The 27970-nt window shown below is 44.0% G+C and overlaps 1 protein-coding gene across 3 annotated transcripts in view; it reads right to left on the bottom strand.

Annotated features, from left to right (window-relative positions):
- Positions 1-27970, bottom strand: part of ATXN1 (ataxin 1) — a 1009465-nt gene that overhangs the window by 300114 nt on the left and 681381 nt on the right. For all 3 annotated transcript variants that reach the window (XR_014962090.1, XM_085607037.1, XM_085607038.1), the window contains one exon: positions 12113-12175. The gene's annotated coding sequence lies outside the window, so the exon portion shown is untranslated. The remainder of the gene's footprint in view (positions 1-12112; positions 12176-27970) is intronic.

Genomic DNA, 27970 nt, shown 5'->3' on the forward strand with positions numbered 1-27970 from the left:
GGCAAAATACCCGAGATCTCTTTCACCTTTGCATACCACAAACCCACCTCCCTGGAACCCTAAAGGAAGTTTAATCTTCTACCACATTCCGAGGAACTCCTTAAAACCCTTTTCTTTTATTATCAGTCTACACTTCTACTCCCGATTGTCGCAGTCTGAATAAATGTTATCGGAAAGCTACTTTGAACTCTGAAGCAAGCAGGTCTTTCGTTTGATTGGCTGTTAACAATTTCAAAGCATTACTTTCATGTTCAACAGGCACCCTATCTAAAATACAGCTAATGTCAGTCTTACTGTTTGAGAGGAAAATAATGGGTAGCGTCAAAGGAAGCACAGAGACACCGAAGAATATCATGGTATTGAACCTAAATATGCATCTGATAAAGACTTGTATTTCTGTAAATTTAACTTCTGCAAATATGTAGTCCTAACAATTATCAGGAGCATCAGCCATGCCTACAAAAGTGACTGTGCACAAGTCAATGAAGACATAAGCACATATTTATGAATCAAACTTTGAGAGGATGACATTTTTGAGTGGTGAGCCTCAGTGGAATTGTGCAGGACTATGCCATGAACATGTAGCATGTAACAACAAGAGGAGAGACAATAGGGCTTTTTTCAGGTCCAGCATACGGGCCCAGGGCAATGTGTATAAAGATGGGTATGCAGTTCCTAAGGGTGAGGAGACATATAAGGTCAGCGAGTACTAGGTTCGATATGTAGGTTCAATAAGTGAATCCTATTATTCAAAGTCTGAACATGTAGCAGCCATAAACGAATCCTCAAACTAAGTTGTAAATTGATCATTGGCATATCCACCTATATTTTCGAATGCATATTGTGTGCTTGAGTAGTAGCAGAGCAGTGGATTGCAAGTGGTAACTGCTAGAGATTCACAGAATGCTTGATAGGGATGTGTGAGTACACCAGGGGAAGGCCTTGTTGGGAAATACTTTCATATGTGTTTTCTGAATATACTGATCCCCAGTGAAGCTTGACTAGACTGGGCATAGTGTGGAAATGACATTACTTCTACAAAGCTGCTGAGCCCCTCTGGACACCCAAGCTTGCCTCACAGATTGCACTCCACTAGCTTCGCTTTTACAACCTAAATGCCACTCAAAATGATCACCTTATGCTGTGTTGGGACTTCAGCCCCGGGCATGTGTAACTAGGCTTCTAAAGAGAATTTCAATGCTGCATTCAATACGGGTCTACTTGTATGCTAACATGGTCACTGTTGTTCCTGCACTTAAAATGGCGGAGTAAGTGGTGTAAGTGCAGGGTCTAGAAAGTAGGTACTTGTTTGAACAGTGCAGCTAATAGAAGTGTGTTTCATGGCCATGTTTTAAAATCATGTTAACAAAGCAGAGAAGGTAAGCTTCAATTATTTGATGTATGACTTTAAAGAGAGATGAACTTGTGTATTTAGTCTTGCGGGAAGAAAAGCAGTGGGAAGCTTCTGCATATAACTATATTTTGAACAAAATGTTTCGGTGAACATTCTGTGTAAAGATAGAGGAGCCAAGCGTTAGTCGACACCCCTCCTCGCTTCACAGAACACCATGAACAAAAAAAGGTAAATCAGATACCGGGGTAAGAGCGGGATTAGAAACGCGGACCTGTCGCTGGAGTGGATGCTGAAAGATAGAGTTCTGAAGTCCTGCCTGGTGGCACAATAAGGTACGTGGGGATGCTTTTAGGAAAAAACTCAAGACCTGGTTGTTCCCCCATTAACCCGTTTACCATGCACAGTTATCCAGTCCAGCACTCATCAGCGTGGGACAGCCATAGGGTAAACATGAGCTTTACAAAATCCTAAACAAACATTTACAGTACTTGGCATTGTATGAGAACTAATACAACCATGCTGTTAGATAGATGGCTAGAATTTTGATAGGATTGGAGTAAAAAAATAGGGATTTTAGATGAAATATGATTGAAGCCTTTTTAAAATTTGCTCTAACTTGTATAATAACTTCTGAGTTACTTAGAATATTTACTATCGTTCTAATGCATATGGTTTTTAGACAATATCTACAATAAATCGAGTGTAAAATTCCAACCATTGTTTGTGCATACTGATTTTGAGGTAAGAGGCGTGGGCTTGGTACATACCACCTGCAAATGAGAGTGTCTGAGATAGGCTTGTCTGACACCTAGCACTCCCACCCACTAGGGTACACCTCGTTAGGAAGGAGTGAGAAACTCCTGCCAGTTTGTCTCCGAAAGGTCTGTTTCCATGTGAGGCTTAGGGGATCGACCAGGTGAGATCCCATTAACTTGGCAGTAACATGATGCCCAGATCACTACTTAGGACCACTTAGACATGTAGAAGGTTAAAAAAAAATTGGGGGCACTTCATTATTTCTTTCACGGTCAATCAAACAAGAGCTAATCCTGTCAATAGGATTATGTTTATTGAACTGCTTCGAATTAGTACATCCAACAGCATACATGAAAGAACTCTGGTCTGAAGAAAGTCTGATTGAACCACTGCTTGGCTGTCTGGCATTGTACACTTACATATGTTTATGTCTCTTAGTTTCCGTCTCACCAAAAGCACTGCCATGCTCCATCTCAGAAGCACTGCCTGCTAAATACTGAGACCACAGGGTTCACTCTCATACATTCATTCACTCTTAGTTGTCAACATTTTGCACAATCTCACAATAGGCCTTTTTTTAAAATTTTTGCCAGTTTGCCCCTGTTAGGAAGCAAATAATTAAGCAAGGGATAACAAGAAAAAGTAGAACACCATTTTGAACCACTATTTAAATAAACATTTATTGTGATTACATACTTGATTACATTAAAGCATCTTAACTGGAGGCTTTCAGGCCTTTGTAGTATTACTGTGTTCTTATTAACATTTATATTCAGTTTTATATATATATATAGTAAATGCGCTTGATATCTATCTCCTTTCAGCCTTAATGTGTAGTGATTTAGTTGTTAAGTGTACTGCACCCCTGAGGAAGAACATCAACTAGAAATTTGTGACACAAAAAATGAATATTGTATCTGCTCTCATTGCAAACTGGGCTTCCCTTAAGCAATCATAGAATTGAAAAGTGTTCCATACTCCAATACTAGTATCTTTTTTACTAACACAACACCTTTTGTTGCCCTACGGGCCACAAAGTGCCTGGGTGGTGGGAGACAGAAGAGATCGAAAGGGTTTCATTTTCAGCCTTTCTCCCCTCTCCACCTCCAGTTTTAATCTTCACTTTGTGCACTGACTGAGACAAACAGGGCATAGCATTTCTTTCCTTCATTGTACAGTTTCCAATAATTATTCTCATTTCATATTTGACTAATTCCCTATATTAAAGCAATGAATTGCATATTATCCCAACTTTAACACATAAAATGTATCGCACTAGTGTGTTTTATGTTATTGCCCTCAGTATTAATACAATACATGTAACCTGCACCTCAGGGTGCTACTACAGAACGTACAAAATGATTGGCATTTTACTAAAATAGGAAGTATAGAATATGCATATTTCTGTTCACATTTTATTTTTTTTAAACATGTCCATAGGCCGGGTGTTAATGTTTTTATTGGTCCCTCCCAGAAGGCATTTGTGTTGTGAGCCGGGGGATATGCCTTCATTTAATTGTTATGTGGAACCGGGCGAGAGAGCGGGCTATGAGCATCTCTCCTCCTCCCTGTCAGTATCTCAAACTCTCTTCCAACAAATATCCCCTTCTTGAGGAACAACACTCTGCATCTCCCAACATAAGAGGGAGCTGTATAAACACCCATTCATACTTGCACATGTTTTCTTATATTTCCGTTTATTCTTAAGAATGGAATAAGTGCCTCTTGTCTGTGGCTTTCCACTCAATGGAAGATTGCATAATGGCTTTTTAATGAAATGTTGACTGAAGACTCCATACAAAATGACTGTGCGTGAGCCGCGGTGTGCTGTAAAGGTATCCCTGAATGCCTAGTGAGATGTCTGACTTGTTACCTACTGAATTTTGATGTGAACCTACTATCCAAGCATCATTTTTGAAGCTATTCTCTTTTTTGAAATATTTTATTAGCATTTTCATTCACCTTCTTTTTTTGTATGAGCCTGTGTTAAGCATCTCAAGGCATTCAACTTTAGCACCATCAGAGATGAATACGAAAAATGAATACAGGAACAAGGTGTACATTGTTCAATGTCACAAGGTTCCCACATTTAAATCTAGGTGTGTCAGTCCCAATGTTTATATAAAGCAAACTTCGGGTTACAGCCGGTGCTTTAAATGGGTACTGTCCGGTACTGAGTATCTGCACTTCTTTAATATGAAAACAAGAATACCTGCACTTCTCAGCACTGTTTCAATACATTTAATAGGAGAGTGCCTGCACTACTCAGAAGCAAAACTCTGAATAGTGTGTCCCTGTAATTATATAATATAGCCTTATAGCCCGCCATAGCGGGCTATACCGGCTGTTAAAGGCCCGCTGCAGCGTTAAAGGCCCGAGCCGAAGGCGAGGGACTTTAACAAAGCAGAGGGACTTTAAAAGCCGGTATAGCCCTGCTACGAAGGGCTATAAGGCTATTAGAACATTCTGCCACTAGATTGAAATCCCCTCAGGCTCCCTGAAGTCTTTGTTAACAGCCAGAGCTGTGAACAAAGACACATTGGAATGTTGGTGCTCCGGGCTTATATCAGCCATTATAAGACCGGAGCGCTCCATTGTTTTCAATGGAGCTTCCAGCATTCCAATGTTCTAATATAGCCTTATAGCCCGCCATAGCGGGCTATACCGGCTATTAAAGGCCCGCTGCAGCGTTAAAGGCCCGAGCCGAAGGCGAGGGACTTTAACAAAAGCAGCGGGACTTTAATAGCGGTATAGCCCTGCTACGAAGGGCTATAAGGCTATTAGAACATTCTGCCACTAGAGGGCAGAATGTTCTAACAAATTAAACAAAGGCTTCACGAGCTTCGAGAGGCTTTTGTAAAACATCGGAATGTTGCTCTGCGGGCCTTTACCGGCCCGTAGAAGCATGGAGCACTCCATTGTCTACAATGGAGTGCTCCACATTCCAATGTTCTAATTCCATTTAAAGCATTAGATATAGCTGTAGTTACTTGAGTGTTTTGTCTTAGAAGCAGACCTGAGCCATGTCTCAAGGTCACCTGGTAGCTTCGGGAGGGATTCGCCCCTTCCTGTAACACGCGCTTGATCACTCAATAGTCCCCTCAGTTTTGCTGCAAGGTCAGAGCTGTAAGCTGCCCAGCCACATGATGTCACGACCACGCAGCACACCCCTGGACGCAGCCCGAGGGGATATTAAAAAAAGGCGCGAATGCACCAGAACCTGTACCACCGTTGTGGGCTTCGTGAGTGCCAGTGGGCGGGCCGGTGGTAATCAGAGGGTCCAGACACCAAGGACCCCCACTACAAAAACTACTACCTCCACGTCCGCCCATTTAGTGAGGCATTCTGCTCTTGAGAGTCAAGTGTGTGGCGCATGGTCACTTTCCCAGCACATGGTTATCTGTTGCTTGGTTGCGAGTAGAGCAAGAGCAACACATTTGTGTGCCAGTCTATTGAGGTTAGTTCTTGTCAGCAGCCACAGCAGCTACACCCTGGTTCCTGAGCTATCACGCTGCCCACTATCCGACCTGTGAGGGCGAGAACCTCAGTACAGTAGGAAACCAATAAGGGGCACGTCCAAAAAACACAAAGTAAGAAATTGCTATCCAGCATCTCCCACAATTATCTGGCACTGTAGTAAATATTTTTTGTAGGTTGTTGACTTTGGTATGTTCAATGCAAAATGCTGTACTATATCCATTTAAACTTGGCTTTCCTGGGGACAGGTTTTGGGTATCCCAGCACAGTAAGTCAGGCAACATCTTCTGTCCATTGGTCACATAATGTATCACAATCTAGGCCTAGATTTATGAAGAGTTCGCACAACGCAGCACGTTGCCCTGTGTTGCATGAATGGGAGAGAGCAGAATTGTGCCATATCTACTAAGAAGTAGCGCAGTTCTGCTCTCTTCCTGTGCTGGTGCTCTTCTGGCAGCCATGCGCCAGTACATGGACCCCCGCACGATAGTGCAAAGGTGTCTCTGTTGTGGCCAGCATAGCTTTAGTGCAGCGAGGATTCCTTGCTGTACAAAAAGTATGCTTTACGGCTTTTCTCGCTTTGTATGTGTGCTGTAGAATACTGTACAAATGCAACGAGGAAGAAAACAAGAATCGAAAGCATTTCTCCTCATTATACCTGCCTCGTGAAGATGCAGAATTCTCACACAAAAACCTGCCTACAATTCTTTGTAAGTAGAGATCTGCGTCGAAACCTATGGTTAGTTGCATGAGAACACCCATGCACCACCCATGGAATGCCCCCTTAACGCAGTGAAGCACCTGGCGCTGCATTGCATTACTTCGGGTTACAATCCAACGCAAATTACAATTTGCACTGGATTGTAAATACCACTAGTAGAATTTGCATTAGGTCGGCCATAAAAAAGTAATGCAAATCCGACGCAAAGTCTTTGTAAGTCTGGGACCAATTGTGGAAATGCCTGAAAGAGCTGAAAAGCAGCATCACAGCTTTGTTTTCATGCCTCAAATTCAACAGTTATGACAATGCTGTATGTAACTGTGGGACACCAAGGGCCACATCACATATTCAAAACAGTCCAGCTGGGAAGGAATGGATATGTTGAAGGCCATAAAAGGTGCATTAGAAGCCATTTTCAGCTCAAGTTACTCAGAACTCTAAACTTCCAGGCCATTGGCTGCATGCACTTTGAAGCCCACAGGTACATAAGACTTAGGGCCACCTTTTCCATAAGGCGAGTTTAAGGCAGCTGCCCTGGGACAGCACCTAGTGTGACACCAAATTTCCTGAAACGTCCTGAACAATTGCTGCTTTGGTATATACGTCGGCTGCTCCAAGAGACAAATGCTACTTTGTACTGAAAATCATAGCACCGTTTCTGAAAGCCTTTGATTTGCAAACTTATGCTATGGTAATTTTCCACAATGCATAGGTAATGTATTCACAAGGAGCACCGGCGGAGGTCATTTTGGCCGTGGAGTGGCAGTGCAGTATGGTACAACCTCGTCGCCAACAAATATGTAAGATCTGGCCCATAATGTTTGGTTTCCTCTGCTTCCCTGACAGAAGTAGCATTGCAGCACGCTACTGAGAGCAGGACTTCATTTTTTATGGTTCCTGTGACGACTCTTATGAGGACAGCCTTAAACACTGGCACCACGTTTGTTTGTATTCTTGTTACCTTGGTACATATAAACATTATAAAACGGTGCTTGGAATGCCCCGGGTGCTGACACCGGGAGCCAACCTCAACAAAGCGGGTAAGAGGAGACCATGAAGGGTTGGCAGTTTCCAGTGGCCTAGCCAGTGTGTCATGAGCCCTTGTGCAAGGAAGGAAATTGGCCTCGTGGCTGCTGTTCCAATTGCAGGATACATCAATAATTAGGGTTCAGTTGATCCCTCAAGCCTTTGGGTCCCGGTGACACTGCACCTGCTGCACCACCGGAAGCTTCGCTCCTGCAAGTTTCCTTTGCAAGTAAGGGATCTGCTGGCGTTGTCCTAGGCCACACCCAGAACCTATGGCCGATCATACTGAAAAAACGCATTATTAATACACTAGCATATTTGCACAACCCCTTCATATAAACTAGGCTCTTGCAGCTGCATCTGTTTGTGAATCTACACAGATGCCAACTATGCAAGTTTCGTTCAACTGATGTGCGCACCAGCCCTGTAAATTGTATTGAAACACACATACTTTTTAATGTAGAGGGCAGTAGCTTCTGTATGAAGACCTTTTCATTTTACTAAAATTGTATGTACAGCCTACACATTAATAAAGGGCTTTGAGCCTGCCCTCTTCGTCCATTGGTCTGCTATTGTGTCATTCACATTTTTTTCTTCTGCCTTCTACAGCATAACAGCAGGGGGCAAAGGTGAGCCCCCTTCAGCCAAGCAGGCCCCACCAAAATGTGCTGATTGGAGGTGCCAGATTAATTGGCAGGTGCGATATAGCGTGCGCCGAAAACCTGCCAATGGGCCGCCTCAGGGTGGTATCTCAGACGGGCCTCTGTGCTGCCCTCAGGGGAGTTGGCCTAATGGCTAGGGTGGTGAACCTTGAATCTGCGGAACCAGGTTTGAGTCTCGGCAATGATGCTGTACATCCTGTGATTCTGAGCAAATCACTTAATCTCCCCGTACCTAACAAAAATGAATGTGTCCTCATGTAACGCAACTGGTGCTATGTAAAGCACTCGGATACCTGATTTCGGATCAAGTTTGCGCTATATAAAACTCCATCCCAAAAAAAAAATGCTGGCAAGTATTACTCGTGTAAGCAGCCAACAAAGGCCCCGTATAGCTTTATGCAACAGAGGCGGGGCTTGCACATCTGATTAGGGGACTGCAGCTCAGCCCACATGGTAGTCACAAGAACAGAGGCTTGCTCTCTGACTGTTTGAGTGCAGAGGAGGCAATTACACCCAAAGCTTGTGTTTGAAGAGTGATCAAAGTGTTTCCTGCTCTGCAAGTCAGGAGATGAGTCTTTTGAAGCACGCGGTGAGGGAGTTTTGTTTTATGCAGCAACATGATAATTTCACAGGGTAAAAGTGTGAAATAAAGTGCAGGGTACAAGAGAAGCTGAACTAAAACACTATTTAAGGATCATAAGAAGGGACTAGAAATAAACACATATCCAGCATCAGTGCCTAATTTGTAATAAAATATCTGCCAGGGCCCTCCAGAGGAGGCCGCTGCAGCTTTAACCACACCTATGCAACTACCAACCATAACACTCCTATAAGTGTGATTATTCAGACTATTCCAGACCCCCAAAGTTATACAAATGGCTTGGGTGTCAAAATCAATAGTTTTTAATGTATATTGAATTAATAAACAGCTGTTGTTCTGCTCATCTCTAAATTACACACACAGCGCCACCATGTGGCAGACTGTTCTAGTGCCAGTGTTCCCAAATAAGTGCCGTGCCGAGCACCGGAAATCACTGGCTCAAATTAAGCACTGATCCAGCTGCACGCCATCCTAGTTTGAAATGTGACGAGCTGCTCCCCGTTTGCCAGCAGTAACCTAGTCAGTGTATTGTGTGCCCCAGTGCAAGGAAGGAAATAGGCTGCTCCTGGCTGTTGTCTGAATTATAAAAAACACACAGCAATAATCTGGGTCCAGTGGCTCATCTTCACAACACATGCCTTTACTATGCAACCTGTACAACTAATTTTGTTGGGAAGGCATGATTGGGAAAGCTAAATGAGAGGTAAAGGTTACATCCCAGCCACCTGCCCAGAGCCCTGATACCCGGCTCCAGCCCTTAGAAGTACCCCAACTCCAGACAAGAGCTGATGTGTCCAGAGGGCACAAAGAATACTCCTGCCACGAAACTAGCCCGTTCTGAGAAAATCTAGTATGAGAGGGTAAGAAGGTTTAGACAAGCATCCCATGGTTGCAGACATAATGAAAACACCCTTGAAGCAGTAGTGAGAATTTTGATTTTTCCCAAAATGTACAGTGGGTCCAAAGACTAGAGTTCTTGGGTGAAACAGATGCACCAAGTGCTCCCAGGGCAGACATGAGCTGCAGTGAACAAGTCTCAACAATCCAATAAGCCTGCCATCAAGCTAGTGCATTCAAAGCCAAAGAGATACGTGCTAAAAGTTCTTCGAAGGCAGGACACAGCAGGGCCTTCAACTTAAACACAGTGATATGAAGCTAAAATTAGGAGGAAGTAGCATTACTGTTGCCAGAAAGTCCTTCTGTGCCCAAAGGCCAAATTTCTGTGATCAACAAGGTTGGCTAATGGGTCCTATCCACCACGTCAGACAGGAATGACACTGTCCAGGGGACTCAATCAAACAACACACTTTACTGGCTGGAACCGGTGTTCAGAAAGGCCGTTACCACCTCAAGCTCACTAAAGCGAGGTGGGTCGTGAAGGTTTGAGGTTCTAAAAAGAATGGGAAGCACTGCTCTAGAGGTGATATCTCCTGGCTTATACAGAAACCTAAAAGACCTTCTGGCACGACAGATGATTGTGTTAGCATAACCATCTAATTATTGTGAAAGACTGAGTGAGGACCGGAGGAAGAGCGCATGAAGCACAGCTGTGACCAAGGAAACAACCATTGGCATAGCCAATAGGTCTCGCTTTTGGGACCTTATAAGTGTTTAGCCATGCAACAGTTGATGTTGTTGCACAAAGGATATTGTGCTGTATAACTAAAATACTTATAAGGTCCCAAAAGCGAGACCTATTGGCTATGCCAATGCTTGCTATTAAATCATTTGCTGTCTTAGTTCTCTGATCTGAACATTGCAAGCGCTTTTCATAAAATTGTCAATAATAAACCTACAAATTGCACCTCCGTCAAACATGGCCGATGTTTTGGATTTTCAACTGCATCTGATGCTTAAGAATGCTATGATCACCAAAACCTTCTCAGTAGACTCCGCCATTTTGAAAGCAGCCGCAAAGGGCTTGTCTGAACATTTTAAAGTAGGTGTCAGTATACTGGCTGAAGCTGGCAGGAATCTATGTTTGAGACATTATATTCCGCACAGCATCACATACATACTGCTGGTAGTATAAATGCACACGTCTAGGTTAAAAACTGTTAAAAAAGAAAAAATGATACCGACCTACCTCAGGTCAGAAAGACGTCATTATCATTGTGCAGGATAAAATCCTCTTTTTAAGAGCTTTCCATTTATTTTACCGCTAGTATATTTGAGATAAAACTCATAAGTAAAGACAGGTGTGCATTTGAGGACTAAGTAAACGTGTCAATGTATGTATCCCGCTTCCTTCATCAGTGCCGACCCCGGCAAGAAGGAATTTCGAGCTGCGTATGCAAGTTGAATAAAGGTCAATTCTGTTCCTTATTGTAATGCCCCTGATGGCTGACCTCTGGGCACTTGACAACATTGCCTATTTTGCTGGACCAGCCTAGTGCCTACCCCTTACTTTCAGAATCACTTGCTTAATTGTATCATATCAGTGGTCGAAGTGGCGGGACCTGATGGGCACCACGTGCCCATACGTTTTTTAATTTTAAGGAAAACAATTGCCCTACTTTTCATCAAAAGTCAACCGTCCCGGAACGGTTAATTCCGAGAGATGAAAGGCTTCAGCTGAAGTGTAAGGCAGGGAGTCTCCTGTGCTGTGAAACAGAAGGTGGGCAGACAGCTAAACAAACCATCTTGTTAGGGTGCCTGAAAGACATGTAAATGTGCACAACGGGTCAATCTGCACATGTAAAGGAAGATTGGCAGCCCGTTTTGGCGTTAATTGATGTTACTGTGTGCAATGCAAGGTTAAAGTAATGACTTACATGTTCACAGCGCTTTCTTTCACAGACTGGGACCTTGTAGCACTATACATACACAAGTCACTATTCCCCAATGCACCAACCAGGATTTGGTGCGGTGCATTAACGAATAGAGGACTCATAATGTAAGATTCCCACTGATTAACATATTCATTTTCATTTGAGGGGTGTGTTATTTTATATGTGGTTACCGTAAGGCAAAAGACAAAAAAAAAGTGACAGAATATTTAGTTATTTAGTTCTTTAGACGCCCCCTTGCGCGCGGCATCAACGTTCCCATACCTTTTTTATACACTTCGACCCCTGTATCATATACATGAAGCCCGCCCACAAATCTGAATTCAAAGCAGGTGATGATCTTTACTTCTACCTCATTTGTTTTTTTAATCACAATACCAAGAAAATAAATGGGGGGCACTTTTTTTTTTTTTTACATTTTTTGTTTAGAATAACACCTGCTACTAAAATGCCGTTTTGTGGAAATCTCTAACAAACATACATACTGTTCGCGTGGGTGGATGGCTACAAGTGTGACTTTTACTAAACCGTGTTACGGCATTCCGCCGTGTAAACAAAAATGTCAGTCCGCCTGCCAAAGAACGACACCTCCCACTCCCGCCGACTGGTAAATCAGCCAGGGCGTAACGTGCCTTGAAAGGACTTGCTTGTAATATAGCACCCCGAACATCTCTGGGCGGGAAAGAGCTGAGAAACACTTGAACTTCAAGTCTGGTGAACACTGACCTGTACAATGGCCCCTTCAGGGTCCTCGGTCTCCGAAGGAAGGACGGCGTCGCCTGTGGGAGCCTGAAAGAGACAGTTCAAGACGCAGTTAATAACGCCCTTGATTGGTCCAGCTGCCCTCTTACGCTGCCGCTGTTGTGGCGAAGCTCTCTAGGAAGCACGAACAAGCGAAGCTTTCTCTGAATGGAAACTCTTTCAGCGCACATCAAAGGCTACCTGGGACTGGCAGGGTGATCAGCTGAGCCTGCTTGGCAGCCACTCAAGACGCAGGGCTCTGAACTCTGCGTAAAATTGAAGCTGCCCAGCCCATTGACGAGCTGACTGCGCGTGCAGGTTCAAACTTCGCTCGAGATGTTTAGGAACATGTCTGGGCAACATGGAAGGTACAAAGTGGAGTGCAGGAAAGCTCCCTCACTGCAATGGTTTTATTTTTGTATGGGGATGTCAATCTTGACAGGACTTCTGTTGTGACGTCCACTGCCGCGAGGAGGTGCTCTGGGCTGCAGGGGGGGGGCGTGGGAATGTTTGGTAGGAAACAGGACCCCCCACAAGACCCAAGCAGTGCCCCCCAAGATGGGCAGCATCAGTGAGTGTCCTAGTAGTGGTCCTTGTGTGCGTCTCCCCCACCCTGGAGATGAAAAGAGAGAACTGACATTGGCAAAGCCATAGGTTTGTCTATGCGTGCAGTGGCATAGAGTGTTGCGGCAGAGTAGAATGTTGTACAGTATAGTGGCTTAAAGCGCAGTGGTGCACAGTAGTTGTCATAGGAATAGTGGCCGAGGATGCCTTGGTTTTGACTAAAGTGGTGTAGAGTGCATTGGCCTACAGTGCATTGGTTTTGAGTAAAGTGGTGTAGTGTGCAGTAGTGTACAGTATTGTGCACAGAGTAGACGGCAGAGGCCTAGAGTGGCATAGCATAGAGTGCAGTGCCCTAGAGCGGCATATAGCGAAGTGGCATGGAGTGCAGTGGCATAGAGTAGAGTGGACTGGTGCAAGGCACAGCGCAGTGGCATAAAATAAGTCGGGCAGAATATAGTGTTGCAGCATTGATTGCAGTGGCATAGTGTGGAGTGACACAGAATGGAGTAGAGTGGCATAGACTGCAGTGGCACTGACTAGATTGTTTCAGAGTAGAGAGAAGTGGTGCTGAGTAGAGTGGAGTGGTGTAGAGTGCAGTGTTGCAGAGTGGAGTGGCCTAAACTGGAGTGGTGTAGAGTGCAGTGGTGCATAGTAGAAAGGGGTAGAGTGAACTGGCATACAGTAGAATGGTGCAGAGTGGAGTAGCAAGGCATAGAGTGCAGTGGTACATGGTATATTAGAGTGGCGTATAGTGCATTGGCATAGAGTGCAGTACAGTGGTGTGCAGTGGTGCAGAGCAGAATGCAGTGGCATAGAGTAAGTGGTGCAGAGTAAAGTGGCGTAAAGTAGAGTGGAGCAAAGTAGAGTGCCACAGAGTAGAGTGGCATAGAGTGCATTGTTGTAGAGTGCAGTGGTGCAGAGTGGTGCAGAGTAAAGCGACAGAGTGCAATGGTGTAGAACTGTGTAGAGTGCAGTGGAATAGACTATAGTGGCGTACAGTGCAGTGATGAAGAGTAGATTGGCATAGAGTGCAGTGAGGTAAAGTGTATTGGTTTTGAGCAAAGTGGTATAGAGAGCATTGGTGTACAGTGTAGTGGCATAGAGTGAAGCAGTGTAGAATAGAGTGGCGAAGTGTGGAGTGGCGCAGAGTGGAATAGGGCGGCATAGACTGTAGTAGCATAGAGTAGATTGTTTCAGAGTAGAGTGAAGTGTCGTAGAGTGCAGAGGTGCAGAGTAGATTAGAGTGGCTTAGAGAGGATTGGCACAGAGGACAGTGGCGTAGAGTGGTGTGATGCAGAGTACAGGGGTGTAGAGTTCAATGGTGGAGAGAGCAGTGTTGCAGAGAGGAGTGACGTGGGATAGAGTTGAGTGGTGCATTATAGAGTGTATTGGTGCAGGGTAGGGTGCAGTAACATAGAGTGGAGTGATGCAGAGTAGAGTGCCGTAGAGTGCATTGGCACAGAGTCGAATGGTGCAGTGGCATAGAGTGCAGTGGCGTAGAGTTGTGCAGAGTAGAGTGGGGCAAAGTAGAATAGAGTGCTTAGAGTGCAGTGACAGAGTGCAATGGTGTAGAGTGACAACATGCAGTTGCATAGAGTAGAAGTTTTAGAGTAGAGTGAAGTGGTGCAGAGTAGAGTATAGTGGTGCAGGGTAGCGTGCAGTGGAATAGAGTAGTGGCATAGAGTAGAGTGGTGCAGCGTTGATTGCAGGGGCGTAGAGTGGAATTTAGCAGAGTAGAGTGGCATAAAGAACAGTGGCATAGAATGCAGTCGTGTAGAGTAGATTGGTTCAGAGTAGAGTGGAGTGGCATACAGTCGAGTGGTGCAGGATAAAGTAGAGTGCTATAGAGTACTGCCGGAGAGTGTATTGGTCTAGAGTGCAGTGTTGCAGAGCAGAGTGACATAGAGTGGACTGGTGCAGAGTTGAGTGGTGTAGAGCACAGTGGCAAAGAGTGCAGTGGTGCATAGTAGTGTGGGGTAGAGTGCACTGGCATAGAGTGGTGCAGAGAAGAGTAGAGAGGCTTAGAGTGAAGTGGCATAGAGTGCAGTGTCAGAGTGTAGTGGTGCAGAGTAGATAAGAGTGGCGTAGAGGGCAGTAGAGTGGCGTAGAGTGGTGCAGACTAGAGTGCAGTGGCATAGAGTAGAGCACAGCAGAGTAGTGTGGGATAGAGTAGAGTGGCATAGAGTTCAGTGACAGAGAATGTAGTGGCAGGGAGTGCAGTGCTGTAGAGTAGAGTGATGTGGAGTGCAGTGCTGTAGAGTAGAGTGTCGTAGAGAGCAGTGGTGTAGAGTAGAGTGGCGTAGTGTATTGGTTTTGAGAAAAGTGGAGCAGAGCGCAGTGGCACAGGGTGTAGAGGCAGTGGCATAGAGTGTATTGGTTTTGAGTAAAGAGGCGCATAGTGCAGTGACATGGTTGAGTGCAGTGGTGCAGAGTAGGTTGCAGTGGCGTAGACAGGATTGGCACAGAATGCACTGGTGTAGAGTGAAGTGATCCAGAGTAGAGTGCATTGGCGTAGAGTGGAGTGTAATAGAGAGCAGTGCTGCAGAGAAGGGTGGCGTGGTGTAGAGTGCAGTTGCAAAGGTGCAGTGGTGCATAGTAGAATAGTGTGGAGTAGAGTGCATTGGCGTAGAGGGGCATAGAGTGGAGTGGTCCAGGGAAGAATGCAGTAACGCAGTGTGGAGTGGAGTGGCATAGTGTAGAGTAGAGTGGAGTGGCGTGGAGTGGTGCGAGTAGAGTACAGTGGCGTGGGATAACTTGGAGAATGCATGGTATGACAGCATACTGTCATAACAGACAACACATCTTCAATTGAAATAACCATAACATTTGCACTCACATACAGTTTTACTGATAAAAGTATACAGCACATTAACGATAATGTGTGGAAATGTCATCACCCAATGTACTGATTAGATCATCAGCACAGTTCATTAGAAGAAAACAAAACATTGTATAGCCTTGCTCAAGCAGTTCCCCCAGTAGCCAGCTTGATTCTCACAAAAATCCTCTAATTTTCATCATCAAGCTCCCTTGAAGACACAGCCTGGCATTTGACCTCTGTCTTTGAATGGACAGCATATGTGACAAGATAACAAGAATTAAAGGCCTGTTTACAGAACGTGAGTTTGTGGAAGAATACAGTAAATATGGTTTGAGCAACGGGAGGGCCGAACTCGAGCTGGACAGTCTAAAGTAAATAAAGCCAGCACATAAAAAGCCAGAAAAAGTGAGTTACAAACCACAAAACCAATAGTTAGCAATGGGAGGAATGCTTTGTTAGGTCAACTGGCTGGGACGACGACCGCACAAGCTTCTATGGGGAGGCTGTTTTCTCCATGCAGCCTACATGGAGAAAAGGGAGAGAGTGCATGTCTGGTTTGGTCGGCCCTGGGGCTGACCAACCAGTCAGCGCCCACAACATTGGGCTAGCCACTCCTCCCCGATAACCGGCCCGCCCCCAACGAAACCCATCTTCTGCGTTCTCGCAGTGCGAGAAGCAGAAACATAAAATGGTATTTCTACCATTATATGTTTCTGCTCCATGCACTGTGAGAAAGCAGTGGGGCAACGCTCCTCCGCCCATATGGAGGAGCCGTCCCTGGGTTTAGCCCTCAATCTACTACTGGAGAAGAGAAAGAGTAAAAGATGGCCATTGTTTTATTGAGATCGGTACTAAATGAAAAAAATCACCTAAAGCTGGTATTTTCCCCCTTTAGCTGTACGTACTTTAAACAGTAAACATGAAGAAATCACTTTGAAACGTGTTCTAGAGCTGCCTTAATAATCCCTGATTGATGATTTTATATAAAATTATGTTTAAGTATCATAGAAAGAAAGGGACGGTGCACCAGGATGAAGTCAAGTAGCTCTGTATATATTCCAAAATAGACTTCTTTATTGATTTTTCAGTAAAATCTTGGACACCAGCCAACGCGTTTCGTTCCGAAAGGAACTTCGTCAGGGCAGAAACAATACATGAATAAAAAACAAACTAAGCACAACTGCCACATAAAACAATAACATACAAAACAAATATAAACATATAAATAACATACATTCATATAAAAGGATTACATAAAAATTACATAAGGGTTTACATAAGAGTTATATAGAAACTACATAAAAACTACATATAAAGAACGGCAGAGCAAACCAACACATATTAAATAACGTAGCAGATCCTAAATGTATGGACATATAATAGATTAAACATAAAAACATACATAAAAGGGTGTTGCCTTCGTCATTTTACCATGCTAAGCTATGATTAATGTAGAAGGCAACGCCACATTAATAGGGAAAGACAAAATTGTGTAAGTGAGCAGAAAAGCAGGATATGGGAGCAGAGAAACTGTAAGTAAAAGTGGAGAAGGGATAGATAAATGAAAAAGTTCTACACTCCTATAAGGCTTAAATTCATCATATCATGGAAAATGTGTCAGATACCACAGAAAAAGTATAGTATCGCAGAGGATGTATAGTGCCACAATGAGTATTATATCATAAAGAATATCTTAGAAGGCCAGCAGGTGGTCTCACCAGAAATATCTTTGTGTTTGTCCGACAGTCGGATGAAAGCAAATAAATGCGAAGTTACTAAAGGTCCGGGTTCACAAGTTGAGTGTGGGTAGAATATTCAACAAAATTCCAAGGATTGTCGATTTGTAAATGCTATATAGCCCAGGCCTTTACCCTAATAGGAAAAACGTACATCAGACAATCCCATATTAATGCGCCTGGCATGAATAAATTTATGACACAAGAGTAATACATACACAATGACCTATGAAAAGCAGGGTCCAAGTAGTCATCCGAAAAAACTGTTGATTCCCAAACATACCAGAAATACAGGCAATAGCTAACATAATAATTGCCTTACCTCCGTAATAACTTTAGCTTGTTACTTTAAATCAAGAAAAGATCCAGAGGCCTAAGTAGCGGCCAGAAATCTTGGTAGGGAAAGAAAGGACGATATATTTACATTCTAATTACCTAACGTAATAATCAATAATAGGTGATCAGAATATGAGACCAACCCGATATTAGTTGGCGGATCAACTTCAAGAGGGGACAACAGTAACTGGCAGAGGAAATACGGGTATGCTGGTGTGAAGGGAGATGGAAGGACCTTATACATCATTGGTGTTCCTGGTGATCACATTATATATGATAGCATACAATCCAGGTAATCTTGGGAACACGTGAGGGTCTTCATGTCATGAATGGACTGGCACATAAATTGAAGAACAAGAGCAAATGTGGACAGAGATAGTCCAAGAACTTCTTGACCGCTTGGTGCGTGCATTTTGTGCGATGGTGCAGGGTAGGCATTCTGCACACAAATGGCACCAATAGTACGAAGTGAGGCAAAACGTCACATCTGCATCAGAGTGACAAGGAGTATGGGGAGGACCTGAAATTGCTTGGAACATTTCTCGACTGCCTCAAATTTGCCTCTCGAAAGTAGCCATCTTTTTTGATGAGGCGGGGTCAGGTTTTCAGTCTGTTGTGGGATCAGCACTCAAGTTAAGGAATTAACCTATTCACAAGTCAAACAGCACAGCACTGAATTCCTGGAGTGTCTCCCTGTGGTTCTGGCAGTGTGTTTTGCAGGGCAAGGAATGGGTAGATAGGAGGATGCCTTTTTAACCGCGAGCCCCAGCGCCCAGATACCCCCGGGGTGACAGTGCCACGCTCTACAAATGCTGATTGAGTGATTTAAATGAGTAGGAAGCATTGGTTAGTGCGGTGGACAGATTGTTCTGAAAATACCAATGCGCTTAGCAGTGCCTAGGATGTGTTATCATGCCTGAAATGGAGCAAACTGCTTAGGGGAATACAGATTCTGGGGACTTAAGAGTCATATTTAAACACTGGAAAGCATTATCACTCTCAAGTGTGAGTGATGTGTCACAAGAAATGTGGCAAATGAATAGCTTAGAGGGGGTCAGCAAAGAAGAGGCAGAAAGTTGCATAACAGCCAGAGCTGCTGACTTTGGAGCTGGGGAACCAGGCTCGAGCCGTGGCGTTGGCTCAACATCCTGTGATTCTGGGCAAATCACTTAATCTCCCTCTGCCTACCAAAAATGAATGCGTCTTGTGTAACGTAACTGGTGGTCATGTAAAGCGCTCCAATACCTTCAGGTGGAGATAGCGCTATATAAAAATTCACACAAAAAAATACATTGCCAACGCTGGTAACTGGTGAGAGGGACGAAGGAAAACAAACAAGCTAATAGGTTTTGCCTACGCAAGATCGATTGTCTTTATTGATGTTTTTTTACACATGTTGCATAGCAGCCGGCATGCCAGCGAGGCCCAGAAATAAATTCAGTGTATAATGTCTGGAATGGTTAAGAATAACGTGCAGGAAACAGCCCTGCCAAGTGCCACGCATCATGCGTTGGTCCGCATCACTGCACTGAAATGCAAAGTCACGCATTTATAGCGCCTCAGCTGTCAAGCCGGAGAGCTGTTAGGTGCATTGTCAGAAAGCTGACAGACTGCAGCATGCGTTCTGCGCTGCTTGTGGCAGGCTTGGGGGTGGGCAGCTCAGGCAGGTCGAGAGGCTACAAAGTATCAATACTCACCGCCGCAGCATCCATTCAGATTTACGGTGATGTTGTGAAGTCACTAAGAGAGTGTGTCACTCTTGAAAATGGCCAGAGGCTGTTGCCAAGAGAGACGTCCAGGAGAGAACAGACTGACTCTCTGTGTCACCTACTCACCCATTGGTTGTCTTGCCGGCGGTGTGAGGAGGCTGTGCGGCAGATTTGAAGTCAGTGACGCTATTCATCAGGCGCGTTCGATCACTGAGTGAGACTTACTGTCTGTGGCCTGGACTGCCACCGCCGCTGATGTGTGGTGCCTCATAGGCAGTCTGGTGTAGTGCAGTCTGTCAGCACTGAGCTCAGCAGCTAGGCGTTAGTTTATAATGCAGCGTGCACGGCGCGGCCGGGGAGGAGTCAGTCACCAACTCTTCTTCTGGAAGACTGCAGCGAACCCGCGCATGGCCGGGAGCCGTCAGACCGGCAGTGCGACTGCTCACCAGTAAGTGTCCGAACACCTGTCCTTTGATCCTCAGTTCTGAGCTTGTGTATATGACCTGGAGGCTGGTGTAGGTTACAGCCTCAGAGGTGTGGGCAGCCCTCAGGGGCACACATTTGTTTCACAGGACGATCAGGTGGATTGTGTTGCCCTTATAACTAGAGTAAAGCATCTTGTTTGAGCGCTATTTTGCCCGATAGGTTTTATGAGTCTGCCTCTCATGACTCCCTCACTCCCCTTCTGCTGCCACATCTTGACTCCTAATTTTTCGGTTCCCAGATTAAATATATTCCTATTCCAGCTCTGGATGCACACTTGTCTCATTAAAGCGGCTTTTGCACCCACTTGCCACTCATAATTACACTGAAATTATGACAATGTCACACATGAGCAATCTGAAACCTTGGCAGCTGTGAGGAAAACCTCGGCCGCTGCACCTAAAATGATAGTATTGCATGAGTCACTATGAATAGTGGGTGTCACCAGTCTCTCAATGCGCACATTACATGTGCAGCAAATTACTCAAAATATTGGCCATATATTTAGTAATAATTAGGAAAAAGTGTGCCTCCTAGGATCAGACACAGAAATGCTGTAAATGAGGCTTTTTAGTATTTGTATCAGATGGTCCACCATGATGATGCTCTTTTTCCTTTTTACCGTTTTTAATTGCATGTATTATAGTGATTAGTCTTGTAAAAGAGTTAAAAATTGGATTTGGAAGCAGGGATGATTATGAATAGTATTTCGTTTTATTGCAAGTTTTTTAAATTGATGAATTGTAGTTTGATGGCAATATCCCAGTAAAGGATTCGAACGGAACTGAATGTGGCCATATATTAAGGGACTTCTCTTTGAACAGAAGCACATGTATATGACTGTGGATGCAGATAAGATACGCTGGTTAGTAAACACCTCACATCCTGCTAGGGGTGGGCCAGCTAGTAAATATAGGGAGAGTCAAGCTGTGTCTGGCAAAACCACAGAACCATGTGCAGCTTTACTGTTTACTTAGTGCTTACAACGGCGAGCATGTATGGGTGCTGGTGCAAGCAACAATGTGGAAGGGGTATGAGGGAGGAGGGTGGCCCATCAGAAAACACATGTTAACTAAAAAAAGATACCTTGAGAAGCATGCGGCCAGTGGAAGGACACAGTCTGCTGACTGGAAACTGTGCTTGGTCCCTGCTCCAGGGAACAGCCAAACATCAGGAAGAGGAAAGAGTAAGTGAAACCTGCTGACATGAAACCTGGTGCTGCTGACCAATAAGAAACAAGAAATGAGAGTGCCCGCAAAGTCAACCAATGGTAAGTAAAAGGCAGGCTGTAAGCCCCAAAGCCAACCAATGGTATGTAAAGGGCGGTCTGTAAGACCATTTAAGATTTTTTTGTATAATTACATGAGATTTCACAAGCACAGCGCAAGCGCTGTGCAAGCAAGGCCTAAAAAGCAAGTCACAAATGATGCACACCCAATACATTTTCTTCATTCAGTATAGATAAAGTTAGGCACGTTGTTGGATATTGTATATCTCAGGAGACAGATTATTAATGCAGACAGGAGAAGCCACTCCCCAATAGGGTGGGTGCAAAAAGGAAAGCCTTGAAGACATTTTCTAGAGGTAGAGGATTTCACCCTACGGTATTAAGTGCGGACAGTCTGTACACAAAACAGTGACTTGGGATGACACGGTCCACATGGTGCTAATTGGTACTATTTGCGTAGATACGAAAACGGAACAGTGGCAGCCACTTAAGACACTTTTGCAGCTATGGACAAACATAAATAAAACAAGACCTTAATATTATTCCTGTGAGAAATGCTGCCAGTGGATTAAGGGGCAAGCAGGACGAGGGCTGGGAGATACATAAGTGACCAAGAACTTGGTGTGAGGAGGTACTATTTGTCTCGGACACACAACTTAACGAAGCGTGTTAACTGGAGTGCCTAAAAAAAGAAGGGGAACATGATTTTTTGGGGAAGGAGAGTAGCAGTAAAAGGAAATGTTTATTAATAATTCGTTAATTTTTTACAACACTAGCTACAGCCATCTTCATAGTGCACTAGCTAACAAACAGTATTATTCCCCAGCACAACATACTCATTTTATCAACGTCAGAAGTCTGTAAGTGTGAGTAAGTCCCATCAAGATTTTCACCTGTGGCCTGCAGCTTACAGACAAGTGTCAGTGGCAAGCATGCTCCTCCCTGAGAAGGCAGGCCAGCTGGAATTAGTACACTGTAGCAAGTGGTCCTTCTCACAATAGCACTATTCACATGCTGGAGAAAATGCAGCATGGTGGTGGAGGCAACAAGGAAAACTAACAAGTGGAGGGATGGCTGCACGAATTAACCTCAGCCACTGGTAATTACTGTGAGCTGCAATCCAGTCCATCGGTCTTTCTGCCCACCCTGCCTCCTCAGACCACAACCAGCGCGAACAGCCAGGGTAGATCCCTTCCAAGTTGAACACACGCAACCTAGACTCATTTTTGGCCTATTTGGGCCTCGTCAGCAAGTCCTATGGCACGTGCACATAAGGAAAATTAAATGTATCAACTAGTGATAAAAAAAATTCATAAAAGGAGTACACTTTTGTACTTATTTGGCGGTGATCCGATGACATTTACTGTGTAGTTTTTGTATCTACACACATAAATGCCCCAATCCAGCTGCTTGAATCAAAACTGAGACTGCACTATGCCAGAATTTTGTGTCACAAACTTGACCAGTTGTATTTCAGGGAGCCCTGCCCAATATGCGAAGCGCATGCCTGAGAGGCACGCCCACATGGTCAGGGAATGGCACGCAGACAGACCAGGCCAAAGCAGTGCTTGGACACGGCGGGCAGATAATGACACAACACAAAAACATTATTGGTAACTTGCAATTGTAGCAAGTGCAAACAGCAGCAGAATGCTGTTATTATCACCCAGATACCCCTAGCGGTGACAGAGTTGCGCTTTACAAATGCTGATTGATTGATGGTTGAATGCCTACTGCTTTTGAATAATGCCTACTTTTCTCATGTACACTCAGGTCCCACTATGTACGATATTCTACAAGTACATTATGTTTTTAATGGTTATTAAATAAGTGACTATACAGCCATATTTTACCAGATGCACCAAAGGAATAAAAGAAGTCAAGCCATTTTCCAAAGTGTGTTTTATTGCACTGCTCTGAATATTCTGAGGCATGTAGTCCTCAAATTCTAAAAGGCGCTTAAATGAGGTTACTTTATATATAGCTGTGTTGGTCTATTACAAGGAGTTTCCCAGGGTTTCAATTTGTCTCCAACACACTTTAATGTTTATTTGCAACCTCTCTAGCCTATCTTAAGAAGATCTGGAATACTATATCCACCGATACACGGATGACACCCACATCTGGTTTAAGATTATTCACCTGATTTGGTGTTCGTGAAGACTGATATCCCGTCCGCCTCACTGCAACTGCCGCAGGATATATAATGCACTTGTTATAAGGCGGACAGGATATACGTCACATTTGTGATGGAGTAACCCACCCGCCAAACACTAAATCAGACACTTAATCTTCGAATGACATTTCTTTGCTATCTTACATCTTAGAAAATGTACAAAGATCGATTCCTAATCAGCACTTAAAACTCAACCCCTCAAATACAGAGTTATAACTAATCCTCCCCAAAAAACACAAGCTTCACCTGAACCCCCTACATACTTCTATTCCATCCAATTTTGATGAAAAATCTCTGGTAGTCAATGGAGTTAAGAAATGATGATTTTTTCTTCCTCAGAACCTCCTACATTTAAACAAAGAGCAGTGAATGAAGCAATCCTTCTCTTTTGGAAGTATATGGAATTCTCTACCACCAACTCTATGGTCTTCTCCTAGTCTTGCAACTTTCAAAAAGGAGCTTAAAATCCTCTGCTAAGAAAAGGCTGACATATGAATCTCGGCCTTGTGATGGAAAAGGAATCGCGACGAAAAAACAAAGAGATCCGCAGCAAATAAATGGGGTGGTAGCACTTAGCCCAGTCGATGAAGGAGAAGAAATCCGCTCTCGCACAAAAGAAACGTAAACGCCAAGCTGAGGGGAGACAATAGCACAGTGAAGGGACCTAAAATAAACCTCAGCACATTTTTTACCACAAATGAGTCATCTCCTCTATGCCAGCATCATGGAAGTGCACGGTACTCTTTCTTCACACAACTGCGCTCCTCTTAGGGGAGACACACGTTTGAAATTTTCGAATGATGGCGACATCGAGCGGCTGGAACACCCACCCGTCAGTTATGGAATGAATCAATATATATAGAAAAAGCATACGGATAAACCCTGAGGTCGTTCTTTCACTGCAAATATGTGAGTCATTTATCTACAAGCTGAGCAGCTGTGAAAGAAAAAAAACAACCATTGGCAAAACCAAGAGCTCTGGCGTTGGCCGCCAGCCTTTTAGCTCCATCAATGCTTGTTTTGTTTTTCCATGATTTTAGCAAAACTTTATTGTTGGGGAACGTGCCTGGTCATCCACAATCTAAATACAAATTGACTAAAAGTAAAAATATTTTTGGGTCTCAAAAAGCACAAATTGCGATTGGTGTCCCTGGAACTTAAGGGAACAACTTTGTGTTTGGATGTGCTGCTTGTGAAAAGGCCGAATGCCATCACTAAGAGTGAAGTTAGTCATTGGCTGAAGTGAGTTGACCCACTGTCCCATGCTATATGCTGTAGTGGGCAGAAGAAAAATGTGAATGACACAACAGCAAACGGATGAAGGGGGTTGACTGAAAGCTCCTATTAGTAAGCATGTTCTAAATATAATTTTAGTAAAACAAAAGGTTTTGGATAACACCAGACCTAAGAGCAAATATGGCATCCTGAAAGGCAGCCATCCAACTCAAACAACAGCCTTACGGATACACGACTTTAAAATACTTGAAGCAAGTGGGTGCGACTCCTCTGCAGAATAAAAACAACTTTGTGATGTTCTTTCCCTCCTCTAGCTCACCATATTTCTTTTTTATCCAAGTTAAAGAATTTAATAAAGCACAGGTCTACCTAGAAACAGTGGTGGTGAGATGTAGAGAGACCCATTTTTTACAGAAGCTTTGGCGCTGTGCATAGAAATGCTTGGATTGTAGGGTCGGTTCTAGAATGATTACAGCAGAAAGTGATGGCATGGTCACCAGCAAATAACTAAATATGCAGATTTTAGTGAAATGTTAGGTCTATTTTATTGTGCTCACTAAACATAGTGCTTTGCTTGTCTATTGTGACCAATTTTGCATAATGAATACCTACACTTGAGTGATGAGAGTCGGAGGAGGGAATCAGGTATTGAGACAGCAAATGGCAGCACATTAAAGAATTAGCATTTATATGAACATTACATCTGTGGGCACAAGGAAATAACATGCTTTGCTCAGAATCACACAATTTGTTTTTGTTAGACGATGCATCTTGGATGACACTCCTGGGGCCATATTATATATTGTGCCATGTGAGTGCAAGGAGCATGGGAGCCCACTTTGTGCGCCTATGGTATTATAGAAAGGGCAGCAGATGCGTGTGCATCACCTTGTGTAATACTGAGAGCGCAGGTGCACATGTAGCCAGCGCTATCACGAGAGGGCGTTCCCTCAACATAAAGCCTCCTCTAGATTTTTCGATCTGGGATTGGTGGTGGCTAAAAGACTTATCACTCGTCGTTAGAAGGCAGGAGACCCCCCCACCCCATCACTAAAGGGATGGTCCCAACCTATGTTAAGCTGTGCCAAGGCCGAAACAGTCTCATTAGTAAGGGAAGACACGTTAGGGCTGCAGAAATACCCCATTTCAGTAGCCTGGAACACAATCTTGAATGCGCTACAAGCGATAGTAACTCCGGATGACACCCCAGACATTCCTAGTATTAACTAACACTAGCCATTCAATGAGCTGTAATACGTTCGGATAAAGTCGTGGTCTGGAACGGGTAGCATGTATCATATGCCCTAGATCAGCATGCAATAATATTATGGTGAGAAAACAAACATATTTAAAGTTATACAATTGACATTATCATAACATGCATGTGCCACCTTGCCCCCCCCCCCCACATAGGCTTCCCACTCCCCCTCCCCATTTTCCTCAAATGGTTGTTTTAAAGTTCAAGTGTTACACCTATGGTTGTTTGATCGAAAACCTGGGTAAAGTGGCATAGCTGGACGGAGCCATCTAAGATGTATGCATGGATTTAATGTATACAGGTATAATGCAATTGTATTGTGCTTCAATAAGGGAAATGTTACATAAATGGATCAGCTCTATCTACATGTTATATTAGTTGTAAAGTATTCTGCCACACGGATTCAGACCGTGTAACTGCTATACGTTTAAATGTCGGTATAATATTTTGAATAATCTGTTTTGGAGATTGTCTAATTGGTTCTATTGCCAATGTATTTGCTTGTCAAATGTATCACATATGCAAAAAAAAATAATAAACAGATCAAACAAAAAATGAGAGAGCGTTCCCTTATTTATATTGGGTGTGACCCCATGCACATGAGGAAATCACTTTGCCTCTGTGTCTGCACCTTATTAGGGATGCGGTGCAAAGGCAAAAAAGCAGTCAGCAGGCGCACCAAAAGAGTGCAACAAAAAAGTGGCGCACACTTTCAGTGGCCTCCTAAAGGCAGCATTTTGGAGGGTAGAAAGGTGGGCCCATGGACCAACCTAGGCATCCCCCTACCCGCCTGCACAGTGAAACCCGGCTTTGAAGCAGCCACTTTGCATTTCACTTGAATGAGCTGCCCCCAGAGCAGCACAGGTTTGCGGCTGCCCTGGGTATAGTGCATTCTTCATAATACGACGCAATGTCCATGTCTGCGTTGCCGCATCTTTTGAAAGGTGTGCCGGGGCGCAAACAAAGAAATTGTGCCATATGTATAATATGGCCCCTGGTATCCAGGTTCCAAGATGAACATCTTATCCAACATAAAACATTTTTCAACTACGAAGAAGTCTGTGAAAAAGGATCTCAGACATTAACAGAAAGCTGCGTCAAAAACTCTATTACCGCCATCCACCAAAAGAGAGGTGCTCAAGGAATCATTTTCGAAAAACTCATTGAAAACTTTAGGAAAAAGTTGCCAATTTGTTAAGGTAAATGATCTCTCTGTCCTTTGGTAACGGAGGTAGAGCCAGTGTCCGGCCCGAGAATCTCTATTCCCCTATGCTAGTTGTCGCATGCGAGCCTCCATTCAGTGGCGTAATGCAGGCCCAAGCAGCCACTGCAGCACAAAGGGAGCACACAAACTTTCAAAGGGCCCTAAACCATTCAGGGGGGGGGGCACAGTCAGCTCAAGGCCAATGAATATGGGGAGAAATGGTAGATTTAGGAGACCCGTATCATATTCTGCAGGGGGCTCCACCATTTTGTGATACGCCACTACTCCCATACTGAGAAGACATGTCAACTCACACGCGGAGGCTTCATTAACTTGGAGAGGCTCGCATGTTTACGAGGTTTTAAAAAGTGAGACAGGATATCACCCACGCTCCAGGAAATGATTCAATCTGTGTCTTATCGTGACCAGTGCCGTGCACACAATGACACCTAGCAAAAGCATCCCTCTTTTGTGCATCCTATACGTCTATATTCTTTTTTTGTCCTCTCATGAAAACTAATTCCATATCAGCTCCTGTCTTGTTGGATCCCACTTACCAAATTCTGCAGTTAGCATTATTGACATGGGCTTCTCATATTTGGTGTGCCAAGCATTCTGCATGGCATGGTTACACCCTACTCTGACTTTGTATTTTTATAATGACCCACCTAAACCTTAAACGAGGAAACGATGGGCTAAATCAGTGGCGGCATTCATTCGTCTTCACTGGACCCCGATTGCTTGCTTTGTGCCCATTTTCCATTGTGCTTTTGCCTATATGTAACCCGAGTTCTACGCGGCTAAATCATTCTTGAGTAAGGAGGGCAGGATTCTGTGCACTCAAAGGTCTCTATGAGCATGATGCTTGTGCAGGTCAACTTTGCAAACACTATGAGGGAGTCAAGCAAGTACCTGCTAGTAGTGAAGAAACACAAATCAAAACTTTAAGGGATTGCCTTATGGCTCTCAAAGCCAGTAAGATGTCTCAGTGAGATCAATGCTCACTCCAGCAGCATGCGATGATATATGTTTGAATATAACATGGCCAACTCAGCATTTAGGCCCGTATTTCCAAACACTCTGTGTCAGGTT

This window comes from Triturus cristatus, chromosome 5_2 (genome assembly GCF_964204655.1).
Source record: "Triturus cristatus chromosome 5_2, aTriCri1.1, whole genome shotgun sequence".
Lineage (NCBI taxonomy): Eukaryota > Metazoa > Chordata > Amphibia > Caudata > Salamandridae > Triturus > Triturus cristatus.